Here is a 16345-nt window from a genome sequence, read left to right as displayed (position 1 = left end):
TTTCTCTTCCCAGAGACTGCAACCGCCAAGAAGAAGGATTTACAGGGTGGGTTTTCCTCCTTATTAAAAAAAAAAATAGATTCGGGAAAGAGTTTACTCGGCGTTATCCAATCTTTTCGTCTAGTTTCGTCCCACGCTTTATGTGACCGTAATTCCACGTGATATATTTTAATCCATAAATTAATATTTATATTGAATGATACTGGAAACAAGAAACGATTATTACTCCTTTACTTTAAGGGGGTCCAGGACGCATTTTGAAAAAATATTTATTAAACAGCTTAGAGTTTTGAAATTTTTTGCACTGATTCACCATCATATAATAAACAAAACCATACCATAAATATTTTTTAAAAAATATTTAAATTTAATTTGTTTTTAAAAACGGAGTTCCTTTAAATCACTAAAACTCAAAATATTCTTTCAACTTTAATTTTTTTCCCTAAAAACTTATGCACAAATCTATAAGCTTTAATTTTTATTCGGCAGTTTTAAAAATATTAATTCAATAAAAAATAGAAAATATTTGAAGAAAAATTTGAAAATTCTTTAAAAAAAATCATATTTTTTGCAATAAACGTTTTTGTCAAATTTCCCGAATAAAAATTAAAGTAAACTGTTTGAAAAAGATATGCACTAAATTTCATTACTTTATCTTTATCAGTTCGTATTCGTCTTTTTCAGACTTATAAGAGTTTGAATGCAAAAAATCGGGAAAAATTGCATCATGGATAAAAACGCGTTTAAAGGTTTGAAGTTAAATGTAATATTAGTTAAATACATTCAACAAAAATAATTATACCTTTCGTTCTAATCAAGATAGAAACAAGATTCAAACGCCCTTTTAAGCAAAAAAAAAAAAAAAAAAAACGGAGAAGTTTTTTAAATATTAAAAAAAATTGCAAAATTTGAAGATTTTTGTGTCTTGGACCTCTTTAAGAAAAACTAATAAAATGGCAAACTTTAATCTATGTCATTTTTAAATATTTTAGTTGCTTAAAGTGTACTTTAACTAGACTTTTATACCTTTCCAATCGACTACTTTTTCTAACAATATATTTATACTTTTTATTCGTTAAGAATTGTTACCACCAGTGACCAAATGGTGGTTGATGGGAGGGGACGGTCATTTTACAAAACGTTTCAATTCATGAAACTGGGATGGGAGAATACGCGCTAATTCATTAAAAAGAAAAAACTTTTGTTCCATGAATTTTCCCTCATAATAGTTTTTATTTCCTATGAATCTATTTGCAATGCTTTACAGAACCCGAAGATTTAGGAGAACCTAGGTTTGGAAAAGCTGCAACAAAGTAATTGCCCGCAAGATTTTAAAAGACCTCAGCTTTGTTTTGTTCATTTTTTACAAAATCATTTCGCAGTTTCGCTGCATGTTACTGAAGATTAATTTATAAATGATTAATTTCGAAACGAAGCAGTAAGTATTAGTAGCAAATAGTAGCTGTTTTTAATCGTTAAAGAATTGAGTAAGGGTGTTTTTTTATCTTAAGGTTTTGTACTAATTTTGAGTTAGGGTTTTCTTTCTTATTTGAACCGTATTTTTGCTCTTACTTAAAAAATAAAAATTAGCCAGCCATAATTTTGTAAAACTCGTTTTAGTCAGTTTGTTAAGCTCTTGTTGTATTTTAGTTTTATTTTCTAGAAATTTGTTAGAAGGACTAAATGATATATATGTCAATTTATTACGATATGAAAATTTAACAACAGTTTATGATTTACTAGCCTGCGTGCCCGGCGTTGCACGGGCTACTTAAAAAATGAAAGAGATGTCCAATTGATGTTTTTGTATTACTCTGACATCAGTTTCTAAAGCGCTAAGAAGTAAATAAATACGCGTAATGCAAGGTTTGTAAAACACCAGTAGAGCATATTTTTGTCGAAATTCTCTTTAACGTTAATCATAGTTATCAATGATACAAGTTATGAGTATTTTCAATTAGCACAAAAGATGAAAATATATGCATTATCAACTATAATTTCTGATCACTTTAAACTGAATTAAATCTGATAGACTATATCTGAAGTATTTATGTACAATTACGATCATCTTTTTACATAAAATGACACACACATTTTGATTGATTATGTGAAACTAAAGCACCAAGACTAAATAAATACCAATAAGCATTAATTAAATACCAAGTCATCAGATTCCAAGATAGCTTTAGTTAAAATCCTTAAAAACAATTTTTTTGTTCAACTCTGTTTCACTTAAAGAAATCCAAACAATCTTAATTTAACATGTTCTTTTAACGATACAAACTGTATTTCAAAAATAGAAACAGGAAAGAAAAAGAAAGTTATTGCAATTTGAAAACTCACCCATGTAACGGGAAAAAGTTCAACAAAATAAACATAATTAGTCGTACATCCTAAATGTATCAAAATATGAGGCCGGTGAATGATAATCTTACACTACAATCAATAAACATAGCTAAAGAAACAACTTTTATCTGAGGAAAAGAGTTAAGAACGTTGAATGTAAAAAATAAAAAAAGGACAGACGATAAAATAAAGGCTATATCCGAATAGAGCAACCAATTTTAAACTAATTTAAAATGAAATTCTGGATGGAAACGTTGTTTTAAGATTTGGACAGCAGCCAAAAAAATCTCTTTTAAAACAATTATTAGAATTTTATTTGCTCATACGCAAAATGGCAACAGGAAAGAAATAAAAATTCCTGAATAACGTTATGTTAATTAACGTTTTAATTAGTATCTCCGCTAATTAAAGTCGCACAATTACGAGATTGGTTCTATTGTTTTCTTTGGAAAATTTCGAATTGATCGGTATCTCGTTCGACTCTCGATTCGCAGCGGTTCTCGAGGAGATCGATCTTCAGACAGACAGACAGACAGACAGACGGACGCGAACAGATTTTAATATTATAGTGGATTCGCAGCGGTTCTCGAGGAGATCGATCTTCAGACAGACAGACAGACAGACGGATGCGAACAGATTTTAATATTATAGTGGATGTTGCTATAATATTATTACTTTGCACTTCCATAATAATCTGTTTGGAAGAAATTATCCTCACAGAGGGCATAAATTTGTTTTTAAAACTAATTTTAATAAGCATGAAAACTAATATGTTCTCCAACTCTCCCAGTGCTACGATCTACTCCATTAAACTCCCAGAAAGATCATGCAAAGTTCTTTATTTCATAAAACTATGCTGATTGCGGGCGTTTGCTGTAACTTTTAAAACCAATATACTAAATCAATTGGCGATCCATCTATAGTCATTCCTTTCAGATATTTGACGGCACAACTGTATTGCAAGCGTTTGACTCTCTTCCCGATAAATCACACGTGTATCTGAGCATCTATGTGTATGTGTGCTATATGTATGTGATACATTCTTTTGCATGCAAAAGTGTATATATGCATGCATAAATTCTTCATACTGGATAAAAATGTCTGGAAGAAACTAAAGTAGTTTTAAATTCCTGTGTAGTTTCAAAACCCTACTTTAACGATTCAGTAAAAAGTATTAATTTTGAAATATATTCAAAGATTATAAATTCTGACATCGATGAGTAAAGCAGAATTCACATGCAAAATTCACATGCAGCCCTGCGTTAATGGAAAAATCCCAGTGGAGGATTTTTAAAATTAATTTTTATTTACATGCTTGCTCCTACTGTTTTTGCAATAGACAAAGTTTGATACGATTCAAAGTACGGGAAGTCGTATGAAAATATATTTTGATTTCTGTTTAATTTTAAAATACTATCTTATATCTACTATAAAAATTCAGTAACGTAATCAACTCTGAATTCTATTCAAAACAGAGAAATTACGCCTTTCATTTAACGGAAAACCATTCTTGTGACTCTGAATGAGCCGGAAAAATTTATTCGACGAAAACCTATCCAAAACACAGAAATTTCAATTTGGATTCAAATCAAAAACTTTCTTGTGACTCTGCATAAGCCAGAAAAGTTTTCGCTGTGAAAATGTATCCAAAATGGAACAGAAAAATCATAAAGTATCGTAGAGGTAACACAGTAGCATTCACACACAGCTGTACGGAAAAGAAAAAAAAAATCAGAGACAGATTTAAAAATTTTACTTCTATTTGTTTATTTTCTCTCATTTTTTCCTAGACAAAGTTTGATACGATTAGAAATATTCGAAATTGAAGGAAAGTATTTTGGCATCAATTTGTTTTCATTCAAAAAGACCTAATCAATCTTATTCAGCAACACTTTTATCTCCTTTAGTATATTTTTGAGCAACGTTTCCCTTATAAATCCAAAAATAATCTTAAAAGCAATGATGGAACGAAGAGAAAGCAAAGCACATTCACGCCGCTTACGTACTAATCGAAAACAAAAGGTGCTCGGACCCGCCCATCTGAGCCATCTAATAGAATTTAAGTCAGCCAGCCGACTAATTGCGATAATTTGGCGGAAAGTCGCTGGAAAAGGAAGTCACTGCTCTTGCGCAGCGGGGAGCGCGCCATTTTACAAAATGACCTCCGCTGACAAATGGAAAAAACGAGAACGAAAAAACGCAGAGCCTCCGCTTAAAGTAGTGATGAATGGACTGGACTCGGAGTTGCTGTGCAGAGGAATGGAGGATCAATTAGTGAAAGAGCCTCCTCTGCGACCGAAGACCGATTCAATTAGTCTCCGTATGGACTTATTTTCCCGAAAGAAGTTTGAGCTTTTCGAATAGTTGCTTATGATGCGGGTATATTTTGCAGTCTGCTCAGTTCTTCTTTACTGGGTTTATTTTCTAACTGCATTGCTATTTGACTTCTTTCTTCCCTTTCTTTCTTTTCTGGTCGACGCATTGGATATTTTCTAGCTTTGTACTATGCTTTTAGTTTGTATATACAGGCATTCTCTGGTAGAATACAGATGACACTTTTTTTTTTTTTTTTTTGCTATGCTTTTGAGACTGAGAAGATATTTTGATTTCCGTTTTTTGGTTTTTGATTTGATTCCATTCCATTTTGATTTCCATTGTACGAAAAAAAAAATGATTTCCGTACATCGGAATTTTTTTTTTTTTTTTTTGCTTTTTTATCATCTATTGTTCGTAAGGTTTATTGTACAAGCTTGCTTATTTGTTTTCCGCTTTGAAAAAAACGTCAAATTCCAACATTTTCTTATTGTTAGTATTGAATCCAAAACGCATTTCTTCAAAAGTCTCGAAAGCGATGCTGCCCTTTACCTTCCCACGGCAGTGTATGCCAGTATTATACTAAGTACTATTTTGCTATACTATACGAGACAAGAGCAATTCGATTACACCACTCTCTCTCGATCTCACCACCATCATCTTAATGCTTCCAAAAATATATTTTACTATGTTCTTTTGATTACTGCTTATTGATTTTTCCATTATTACACTATCGGACTATCGTATGGTTTCTGGTTAGTCTGTGAGGTAAATGGAAACACTTTGAGATAAGGGTAGTCTTGACTGCAATGCACAAAACTATCCCTCAATTCATCCCGTGCCCCATCCAAGAGTAGGAAGAGATTTAAAATCAAAATAGTGATTTTTTTTTTCAATTACCCCAATCGCCAGCATACTAATCACATGGCCAGGATTTTTAAAGCTACATCAAAAGGACGTCTTTCTCATAGTCGGTTTCAGAAATTTCACTCTTTTCTCCCTCTCTTTCTCCCGATATCACACACCATATTTCACATCTCCACTTCCTCTTCAATAACGTTAGAGGCAATCGCCTGATTCGATGAAAACATTTTTTGCTTGAAAGATCTCGACCAGGAAACCGCAGTTCCAGGTTTCATTTTTTAATTTGACCATCAGCGATACATACCGAAAGGCGGTTGTTATTTTGAGAAATTCTCATCACTATGGTTAATAAATGCCCTTTTCTCGTTATTGTGTTTCCGCTGTCTCTTATTGGTTTCAAACATACACTCTTATATTTTATACTAGTGGTACTCGCACGGCTTTCCCCGTAGTTAAAAATTAAAAGGTCATTCGGTTCTCCTGTATATTTACAAATAATAGATGACGAATTTCTCGCCAATTGGCTATGTTCATTCGCTCTTCCTTTCCACGTCATGATAATTTCGTAATTTACTCGTCCATCTTATGATAATTTTGCTCCGGAAAATGTTCTCAAAATTGAAATAGAAAATGAATAAAATCGAATTTTCAAAAAATCGCTTCGAGGTGCACACCCCCACGCTACAAACTAACTTTGTGCCAAATTTCATGAAAATCGGCCGAACGGCTTAGGCGCTATGCGTGTCACAGACATCCTACAGACATCCAGACAGAGAGACTTTCCGCTTTATTATTAGAAAAGATTTCACGTTCTGGACAACAAATTATGATGACATATATTTGTTTTATTGTTACTTGTATCCAGGGACGCTCCGATTGGATGTCACGGGAGGTTACTGTGACCTTCAAAAATTTCCTTATTCGGCAAGTTTTGTGTGACGGTTCGGCAAAATTTCGATTTCTATTCGACAAAATTTGGAGTTCTATTCGGAAGAATTATCATCATTCGGCGAAATTTGGAGTTCCATTCGGCAAATTGAGAACTTCCACCCCCCAAAAAAATTAGGTTCGGGTTTATCTTATATTTTAGGCTTTTAGAATGGAAAGCAACTCGATCCATTTTTTAAAAACTTACAGGAGAAACAAAAACATTCACGGATTAAGCATGCCGTTAATTATGATTTTATATTTTGGAACATAGGCAAAGAACAGAATTTTTTTAGCTGTTTTAAGAAGCCTTCTTCAACTAATAAGAAGACTTCGTTCGGAGGTTCGAGTCGGCTGGCGTGTAAGGACCGTAAAAGATACCGTAGCTTGACTCAGTTCGAACCGTTTGACATTAAATAGTAATATGGACTTACTCACGTTCTTATAGTTATTTCATCAGTACAATGTCTCAAAGTCACACTAATAACCTGTTTCTCAGTCTACTATCCCATAAAAGCCGTAGGAAAAAGAAACAAAAAGCATGAGAGGAGGCTTAATGCATTCCAAAAATATTGCTAAGAACATTTTTTAAAAAAAATCAAAAACAAATAAAATAATTTGAAAAATCGAAAATTTAAAAAATAGAAAAGTAAGGTTTTGAGATGGGGGAAATGGGTTTGTCGCTCTGTTTGTCAAACTAATAACTTTTGAGTTATTAGCGGAAAATGAATAGTCCCATTCGAAGAAACTTTTTTGTTTGAACGATCTGGGTGAATGCACCTCATTTAAATACATACATAATTATTTTTGATTAGAAAAATATTTCGTTCGATATTGAACAGTTCAGAAAATTTAACATTAGCGCCGACGGAGAAACTTAAGGTCAATATAGGCCCCGCACTTAAAGGCGGATTTGTTTCAAAATTTTTGACTCGGGGACGGTTAAAGATTAGTGAACGGTTTTTGCAAACGGGCTGAGGTTTTTTCATCCCTTTTTTGTAAATTAATGATAATAATAATAAATGAATATATAAATAAAAGTTTACTTACTGTTACACAAATACTTAAATGTTAAAATAAGTAATTGTCGTAAAAAATATACATAACTTAAATAAACTGCTGAAAATCATATAAAATTAAGAAAAATAATCTTAAGAATCATGTAAAAGGTGTCGTGTAAGATATTATTATCATTATTACAGAGTTTTTCTTTCTCTCCCTCTTTGCTTTATTTTTTAGCATGGACGAGTGAAAATCTCTGAAGACTGTGTGGTTTTCTGAGGGCCGATTTTGGTCCGTCGAACCATCAGTTGAGAGTCGCTGATTTATATCCAACCTGTGGTAGATATCACTCTTGAGGATTCAAAAACAAATACCTACTGTTTTTCACTAATCATAATGCTAAACTTTCATCTTGAATTTCGAGATGGATGATACAGCCTAAGGTAGGAAAAGAAACGGAGTAGAATCAAATGCGGGTTCGCTCATTATCCGTCCGTCCAGATAGATTGGTTTCAGCCGTGGCCATCCGAGCCAGAACGGAGCATCTTGATTTCAGCGTCCAGCGTTTCCGGCCAAGAAATTAACCCGCTGTGTCCGGTCGCTTGATTGGAAAGCGAGAATGAGGAGGGAGTGGCGAGGGTCCGAACGCGTTGTCTTGGACAACGGCGGCGGGGGGCGCCCCGCTCGCAAAGGTATCAAGCTGAGATGCTGTATATGAGCGTGTATATACATATCCGGATATATATATGCAGCAGCCGGACCCCGAGCCGAGTCCGGGAGTGGTTAATGAAGTTAATTAGCAGAGAGCGTGCGGACGGTACGCCGGGGTATGGGGGAGTCCGGCTACGGTGTTGGAGGGAGGGGGGCTAATTGATGTTGTAGGCGCCTTGTTAATTACACATAGGGTATAGCAAGATTGATCCGACGTCCCTTACGCCTCTGTCTGTAACAGGCAGAGTCCACGCTGGCTAATGATTGTTCGGCTACCGTCCAAGTGGCTCGGACAGTCGAGTTTAAATGGTTTTCTCAAGTTTGACACGCGGATCCGGTTCTGGGGATAGAAGAGGGAGGGAGGGAGTGGGCACCCGTGACCGGATTTCGACTCCCTCCCCGTTTGGAAGGGAAGGCGATTTGCAGTCTCGCGAGGTTAGTTCATGCTTAAAAAATTAATTAATTGACAAGTGTGTTAATGCCGGTGAAGATGAATCTAAAAGCTAGGAGAATTGTTGGATGGAATATTTTGTTGTTTTAGCAAAAACAGAGATAAGTTTCGATTCACGTTTTGAAAAAAAAAAAAAAAAAAGAAAGAAAGAATTCTTGCTTCTTTTCCCCCTTCAAAACGTGTAAAAAAAAAAAAAAAAAAAAAAAAAAAAAGTTGAAGAAAGAAAGAAAACGAAAAACATAAAAAAGAAAAGAAAGAACACCGTTCAAGAATTTAAAAGGATCAGCAGATTTTTTTTTTTTTTTTGCACACAATGCAGCAGCTACTACCTGCAGTACGAGAAAGGAATTTGTAGTACTGGTTGTGAACACTGGACTTAGTACAATGATTCGTATTATTCCATGGCATAAAATTATATAGTTTTAATTCCGTAGACAAATATATTCATAAACCTGAATCATTTTGTGCATTGCGTACGCTATTGTTTTAGATTTACATTTAGTTACTCTTGCTACGTGGAAAAGTTTCACGCATTTAAACAACTCCTGTGTATGGGTAAACCATCGTTCTCTTAGAAATAGAGAAAAATAGAATCCACTACTACAGATATTAAATGAATATATAAATGGGCAATTATTGATGATAGCAATTATTAGCTTATTCCGCCGCAGCGAGAGTAAATTTCGTCTTCCCGAAAGAAAAATATGGAGATAAATACCAATAAAATTAAAACAACAATGGTGAAAATTGCATCAACTAAACAAGCCGCCCGTCTAATTGTTTCTGAAAGTCCTAGCTCTCGAGTTGATACAGATAGACAGATAATCCCCATCTCGTAGGAGAGAGAGAAGGGAAAAAAAATAAGAGTAGGAGCTGTAACCAATAACATTAATATCTAAGAGAAAATAAAAATTAAAAGCTACTCCCGGATCGCTTTTTCGTCGCCGATCTATTTATCGGCGCTAAGTGACCCAGGAGATGGTATTTGCCGGAGCTTAGAAAGCAATTAGCTTCCCTCTATTGTCTTCCCCTTTATCCCTTCTTTTAATGCTATTAAGTAAGTCAGCGGTCTTTCTCTTTTATTTTGTTACTTGTGTTTCGAAGAATCATCCCACTCCGTTTTGATGATGGCGGGAAGGGTTTTCTATAGCCCCCGACGAATTGCGATTCCCTCTCTTTCTTATTTCTTTTTTGTTGTGATGTGGGGGGGAAGGACGCATTGAGGAGAGAAGTTGTGGGATATTGTTTCTAGGTCGCGGAGTGATGAACTATTATGTGGGTATTTACGGCCGGGTGGAATTTTTATCGTTTGTAACTGCATGTATAGATATTTTGTAAGGTTATTATAGGAGTTATTCAGTAGCCACAGCGGTTATTTTGGTATATTATTGTTGTAAGAGTCCCTCATAAGCCAGTGTGTTTATCTTGTTACAATATTATACCAGCCAATGCTGTTATAAATCTTTTTTCCCCCTCATTTCGAATTTCTGTAAAATTTTAATGGAACACTAGTTAATATATTCTTCTTTATTGTTAAAGCATAACCGACAAGTATAGCATACAATCATTGCATATTTGTATGGTCTCCTTAATAGATGTAAGTTTGCTTTACAGTTCATGCAAACACAAGTATGAATATCATCTCTAAAATATGCTAAATTCAAGAAAATTTTCCTTCTGTTTTTTTTTTTTTTTTTTTTTTTTTTTTTTTTGTCAATTAAAAAAATTTCTGGAAAAAGAAAAAAACACTTAAAATTGGAAGTAAACACGTATCAACTTGCTTCGAACAACGCTTTACGCTTGCTATCAACCATATCGTTGCCAATACACGTGAGTAAAGATGTGAATTAAATATTTTGTTCTGTGAGTGGCAACACTGAATGGCATTTCATCATTTGTGATGTCATCGGCAGAAGTATAAACAATAAAAGCATACCGATTTAAGTAATTTTTTTTAAATATTAAACTTAAACAAATTATTTAAAAAAATGGTCAGATCCTATGTTTTTAAGCATGTTCTTTCAGAAAAAAATACTTTTAAAATTTTGGGAACGACCCCATTCTGGTGTAACCTTACTCAGAAATGAGTGAGACATTACGCGATAGTTACATTATGGTGTAACCTTGCACAAGCGATGTGTAACTTTACACCAGTTATACCAGTTATATCAGTTAAGTTACTTCATAGTAGTAAAGACAGCTAAGCTGTCACCGATTTTGTGGAATATGGTTGCTCAAAATTATTTACAGTGTTCTCCCGCGCATGTCAAATAAGTATAAGTTGGTAAAGTTTGACCGCGATGAGTTGGCTTTTGTGTCGTAAAATTTGCCCCGACCAGGAGAGTTTATTTTAGGGTTTTTGCGAAATTAGAATATGATTGAGTTAGGATGACTCCATTCTGATTATTTTATCCACTTATTCATTTCTGCAACAAACTGGGTTTTTCTGATTCTGGTTGATCTGCTATCTCTTGATGGCACAACTACAGCTTCTTCATAATACTCTCAGTTATGGGCCATTACAAGCTCGAAAATTAAATCCCCTGTATCAACTTACTCTATATCAACTATACCGGGCCTCCCCTATGTGTAGTAGAACGATTTTCAACAGGTGGTCCGCAGAAATATTTGACCGATCCTCACAGATCTTTGCTTGTCCTTGCTAAAAAATTTCACTTACGTACTCAAAAAAAGAAAATACAATAAAAATAATAACAATTTACTTATATGACATCTTTTAAACAAATTTTGTGATTAATTTTTGTTCTTTTCTATGGTTTTTCAATAATGTTTATTATTTATATATAATTATTACAATGATTATTTACCTTATTTTTATCATTTAGATCGTTTTTGTAACAGTTATTTAACACTAAGTAAAGCTTTATTTACGTTTTAATAATTCATTTTCTATTACTATTTTGCAGAAAAGGAAAAAAGAAAAAACTTAACAAGTCCATAATAAAAAACCACATGCTTTTAATAGTACAAAAATGCAAGTTTTTTTTTTTTTTTTTTTTTTTTTTTGCAAGGGAAAAAAGATAAGAAATCAATGAAAAATAACACTGATCCGCGAATTTTTTCAGAAACAATGGTACAGTATATTTGAGAAAGAAAAAAGTCTTTCAATGACCTTAACTCAGTTTGCTTTGTCGGATTGGCATAGAAATGATTTTTTTCGTACTAATTCAATCAATAATAAATTAGCTTAACTGATTAAAATGCAATGCAAATAATATTTCTCATTAGTGCATGATCGGGCGATGATAAAAAAAAAGGTCAAAGTCTTTTATCTTAAACACTAACTATACACGCATTAAAAAAGAACCGGTGATAACTAGTATCTAACAAAAAGACCGACTGAAGGCTTTACTGAAGAAGGGAACATTTATCTCCAGAAAAAGTCCAAAGCTATCGACTGATATCACTGCGCTCTTACATAAACAGTTAGTCAAGGTTAACTTTGCGGAAAATATAGTTAAAGAGATAAACAGAGCTTTTTGTAAACAAATTATGTCAACTCTTTTTTAATAACAAACAATTAATCTTCTCGAAAAATATCTGCCAATGGGGTCGTTTCCGAAATTTTAAAAGTATTTTTTTCTGAAAGAGCATGCTTTAAAACATGGGATCTGACAATTTTTTAAATAATTTGTTTAAGTTTAATATTTAAAAAAAAAATTACTCAAATCGGTGAGCTTTCATTGTTTATGATGAAATGCCATTCATAGACCAAAATATTTAATTCGCATCTTAATGTCAACGATATGGTTGATAGCAAGCGTAGAGCGCCATTTTAATTCGCTTGTTGATTATCATAACGTAGAACCGTGGTAGAAAGATGCGCCAAAATGCATCATTTGTGACGTCATCAAGATCACGCCTTGTTTGAAAAATCGGACATTTAAAAAAAATAATTAAAAGACAACTGTTGGGAAAATAAAAATATCTTCTGGGTCCTTTTTTTTTTCTTTTTTGCTTATTCTATCAATTTTAGTGACTAAAAGCAGTCCTTTTTACTGAAAGAAGCAACCCCATTACTAAGGTTACCGCAAATAGCAAAACCAAGAAAATTAAACCAAAATGTTATTTTATCTTTTTAAAAAAGTGTCAGTTTTACTACTTTGTTTTTCCTTAATCGTAGCTAATTGAGAGGGAGGGAAGAGCTGACTATGGAAGATAAAGAGAACCTGGCATGTTTTGAAAGAAAAATCCTAAGATGGCCTTTTAGTGGAACTAAAGGTTATGCTGGTTTAAAACCATATTTGAGATAATGGACAATAGTCTCTGTATGAAAGTCAATGGTTCTATATAGTCAGTCCTCAATATAAGGTCACCCCACAGGACTTCACGAAACTGACTTTATAAGCGGGATGACCTTATAACCGATTCATGTATATTTAATGATAAATAAACATTTACATTCATTAATTCTTTTTTAAATTTAATACGTTCAAAAATATCAGAAATTAGGTTATAATAGTTTAGTAGATTTGAAAAAATTAAAACTTTTGTAACCAATAAGAAATTTTGAAATATTTTTTAGAACTTTTATTTCGAGTAAAGCTGCAGAGAACTGATGTGCGACTTACCTCACTTAAAACTATCATTAACACTGGATAAATTGTTTTTTTTTTCTTTAATTTAAGCCCAATGGTTTCTAATTGTGTTCTGAAAGTTTTCCACGGCTTCTCATGACTGGTAAAAAAGTGTGATCCGTACACTCTAAGTGCCCTCTTCATTGCTTCATATTTTAGTGTCACTGTTGTAGTAGTTACTTTCTACTGCATTCAGTGAACTGCATACTACGTTAATAAAAATACGACTTTTCATTTTTAAAGGATCGTATATCGCGGAAAATTCTTGGAAGTGAATCAATTAAGCACTGAAATCATTTAAAGAAATCAGACAGAAGTGACCTTATAAGCGAATAATGTATTTTGACCTGACTATATATCCGATAAGACATAACATAGAATTCCTATTTAGTGAGCTGGGACTTAAGAAAAGTGACCTTATATACGGGGTGACCTTATAAGCGAGTGACCTTATATCGAGGTCTGACACTAATTCAATTAACATACCCTAATATTTCAAACAGCTTACTGATTGGCAGTCCTTTAATCCATCGTTGAAAATTAATTACTTCCCTTTGGAGGCATAGTGACTGCATTCCCGTTGATAAATATTCTTCAACTTTATTATTTTCTTCAACTTATGAGCGAAAAATTGTTATGGGTTGTTATTTTCATGTTGATTCTTAAGTCTTCGTTAATAAATTTGAAGACATGTTTTAAATTTGCCAAGTGTATTTAAAAGATTGTTCATAGACACGAGTGGGGGGGGGGTCGATATGTTTAAACAAATGAAAATTTTGCAGTTTTTTCCTATTTGAACGATTGAAACTTAATGAAAGTATACTTAAAGCTGAAAAAAAACAAATTCAAGTTTAGAAACTTTTTAAATGTAACTATTTGTCTTTAGTTTTTTTTTCTTTTTGTGTGGGAATCATGTTAGGTAGATGCATTGAAAGATACTTTTCTGGGCGTATACTACTAAAATTGAAGTATTATGCGCTAGGAAATAGGCTTTCCAGATGGTGTCAAGTTCCTTTTCAGATATTTCTAATCCATATAAAAGACATTAAAATAAGGTTTGAGAGGTATGATATGGAATAAAGAAAAAGTCGACAGGTTCTGCGCGCTTTGAAGTGTTTTTACAATTACCATTTACAATTTCTAAGAAACTAATTTTTGTAGTGTTTTCAGTTTTTTTCGCTGAATTGAAAACTTAATAGACTTTTTTTTGTGGAGGTTTGTCTTTTTTATTTGCTTTCATTTACTCTGAAAAAAAATCTGTTCCGATTTTGATCTTTGAAAATGTTTTTGCAAATGCTTTTTTTTTTTTTTTTTCGATTTTTAATCGCGTTTAAGTGGATAACAGTCCTTTTACAACTCTTATTTTTTATTTTTATTTTTTTATTTTTCTTCGTTTTTTAAAGATAAATAAATAAATATTTATTTATGTATTTATTTGAGACTTTTGTCGTTAAATGTATTTATTTTTTTAATTTTGTTTTAGTACATAAAACACCTTTAAAGCTTTTTCCTTTGTTTCGATCTTTGTGTTTAGAAGTACTTTTGTATAGCATTATTTTCCCCAACTTTATTCCACCAAAATGTTTAAATGTGCTTATTTATTTTTTGACAGAATGTTTAAAATTTCCTAAAAAGCTTAATTTTTTTTCGATTTTAATCTCTGAATGTCCTCAAAGTCTTTTATTTGTTTACCTTTTAACCCTTAAGAAGCTTAAAAGCTGTTATATTTTTTGGTTTCAGCTCTTAAATGTATTTTAAACTCCGTTATTTTTGTAGTAGCGAGTAAACTCGTCACCAGTGGTGTTCCCATAGGATATACTCCATATACGCCGTGTACTCTCAAACATTTTTTTAGACATATAGCGTATACCCTCAAGCTTCAAAAATTTTAATATTAAGACACATTATCTACATGATCGCATACACATATTGTGCATAGCTGATTACTGAGAGATACCCTCAGAAAAATTGATGGAAATATCACCGCTCATCACTAATTGCAAATTAAAACTTAAAAATATAGTATGTACATTGAGGGGCCAAAATTTGATGTACACTTTGGCAGATAATCAAAACATTATGTGTTTTCATTATGTTTATATTTTAATATTTTTGTTAAAAAAAATACATTTCGCACTTGGTGATCATCCCCCAAGCATAGCTCTAAGTGCTCTTTCGAAACTTCGTTGCGAAAAGTGGACGCTTTTAATTAAAAATGTCGGGAACCGCCTCTCTCGTGGTTTGAATCCTTCATGCTCTTTTTACCTCCAACGCTCCCCCTCCCCCCAAATCCCCCTTTTTAATGCGTATTGTTTTCATGTCTTTAGCCTCCCGTGTGTGCCCGTAATTTCTCCATTTCGTTTAATTGAATCCCAAGAGCGGTTTCGGAGCAAAGAGACACGTGTTTCGATTGTCACGCCTGCACCACGCATGCGCAACAATACTCATCGGTGAAGGAGAAAAAACGCAAATGTTACGCTAAATAATGAGTTTTCTAACGAATTAAAGATAGTCGGAACAAATTAAGTAAAAAAATAGCATTTGTTTCTTTGTTACACTGAAACATGTAAAAGTTATTGTACCTTTAAAAACTGTGTTATAGCTTTATTTATGTGCCTTTTATATTAATTAATTTAATTAGCTTCTAACATGGAAAATAGCTATCGTCAACTCCCTCTTACAGTTGGTAAAGCTACATTATTTTCAGAGTTCTTATTTAATTTGTGTATTTTTTTTTTTAATTTAAAGCAAATATGTTTCGAAGGAGAAAGCTAGATAGAAATTCTATGCATACAGAAAAGAAGAAATATTTTACATATTTATAGAATTTCTGAATAGATAATAATTTTCGGTAGCATTCAATGCAATAATTAAATTTCTCTAATGTCCCGGGAAAATATTTCTGTTGCAGTTTGTACATAGTAAAAATTTTAAATAACCAAACCCTAGGGCTTAAAATTGATAAGTATGCGTGTTTGAAATGTTCGTCGATAGAAAATCGTTAAATCGGTAGAAATGTCTTAAATACGAGAATTTTATATTTTCTTGGTATAGATTAATCCCGGGTAATCTGACTAGCGAATGGACAGTTCGTAATTTATTTGCAAAACGAAAGATATTTCAAAAGTTTTTT

This window comes from Uloborus diversus, chromosome 4 (genome assembly GCF_026930045.1).
Source record: "Uloborus diversus isolate 005 chromosome 4, Udiv.v.3.1, whole genome shotgun sequence".
In the NCBI taxonomy this organism is placed as follows: domain Eukaryota; kingdom Metazoa; phylum Arthropoda; class Arachnida; order Araneae; family Uloboridae; genus Uloborus; species Uloborus diversus.
The sequence above is the reverse complement of the archived record's forward strand: the minus strand, read 5'-3'. Positions refer to the sequence as shown.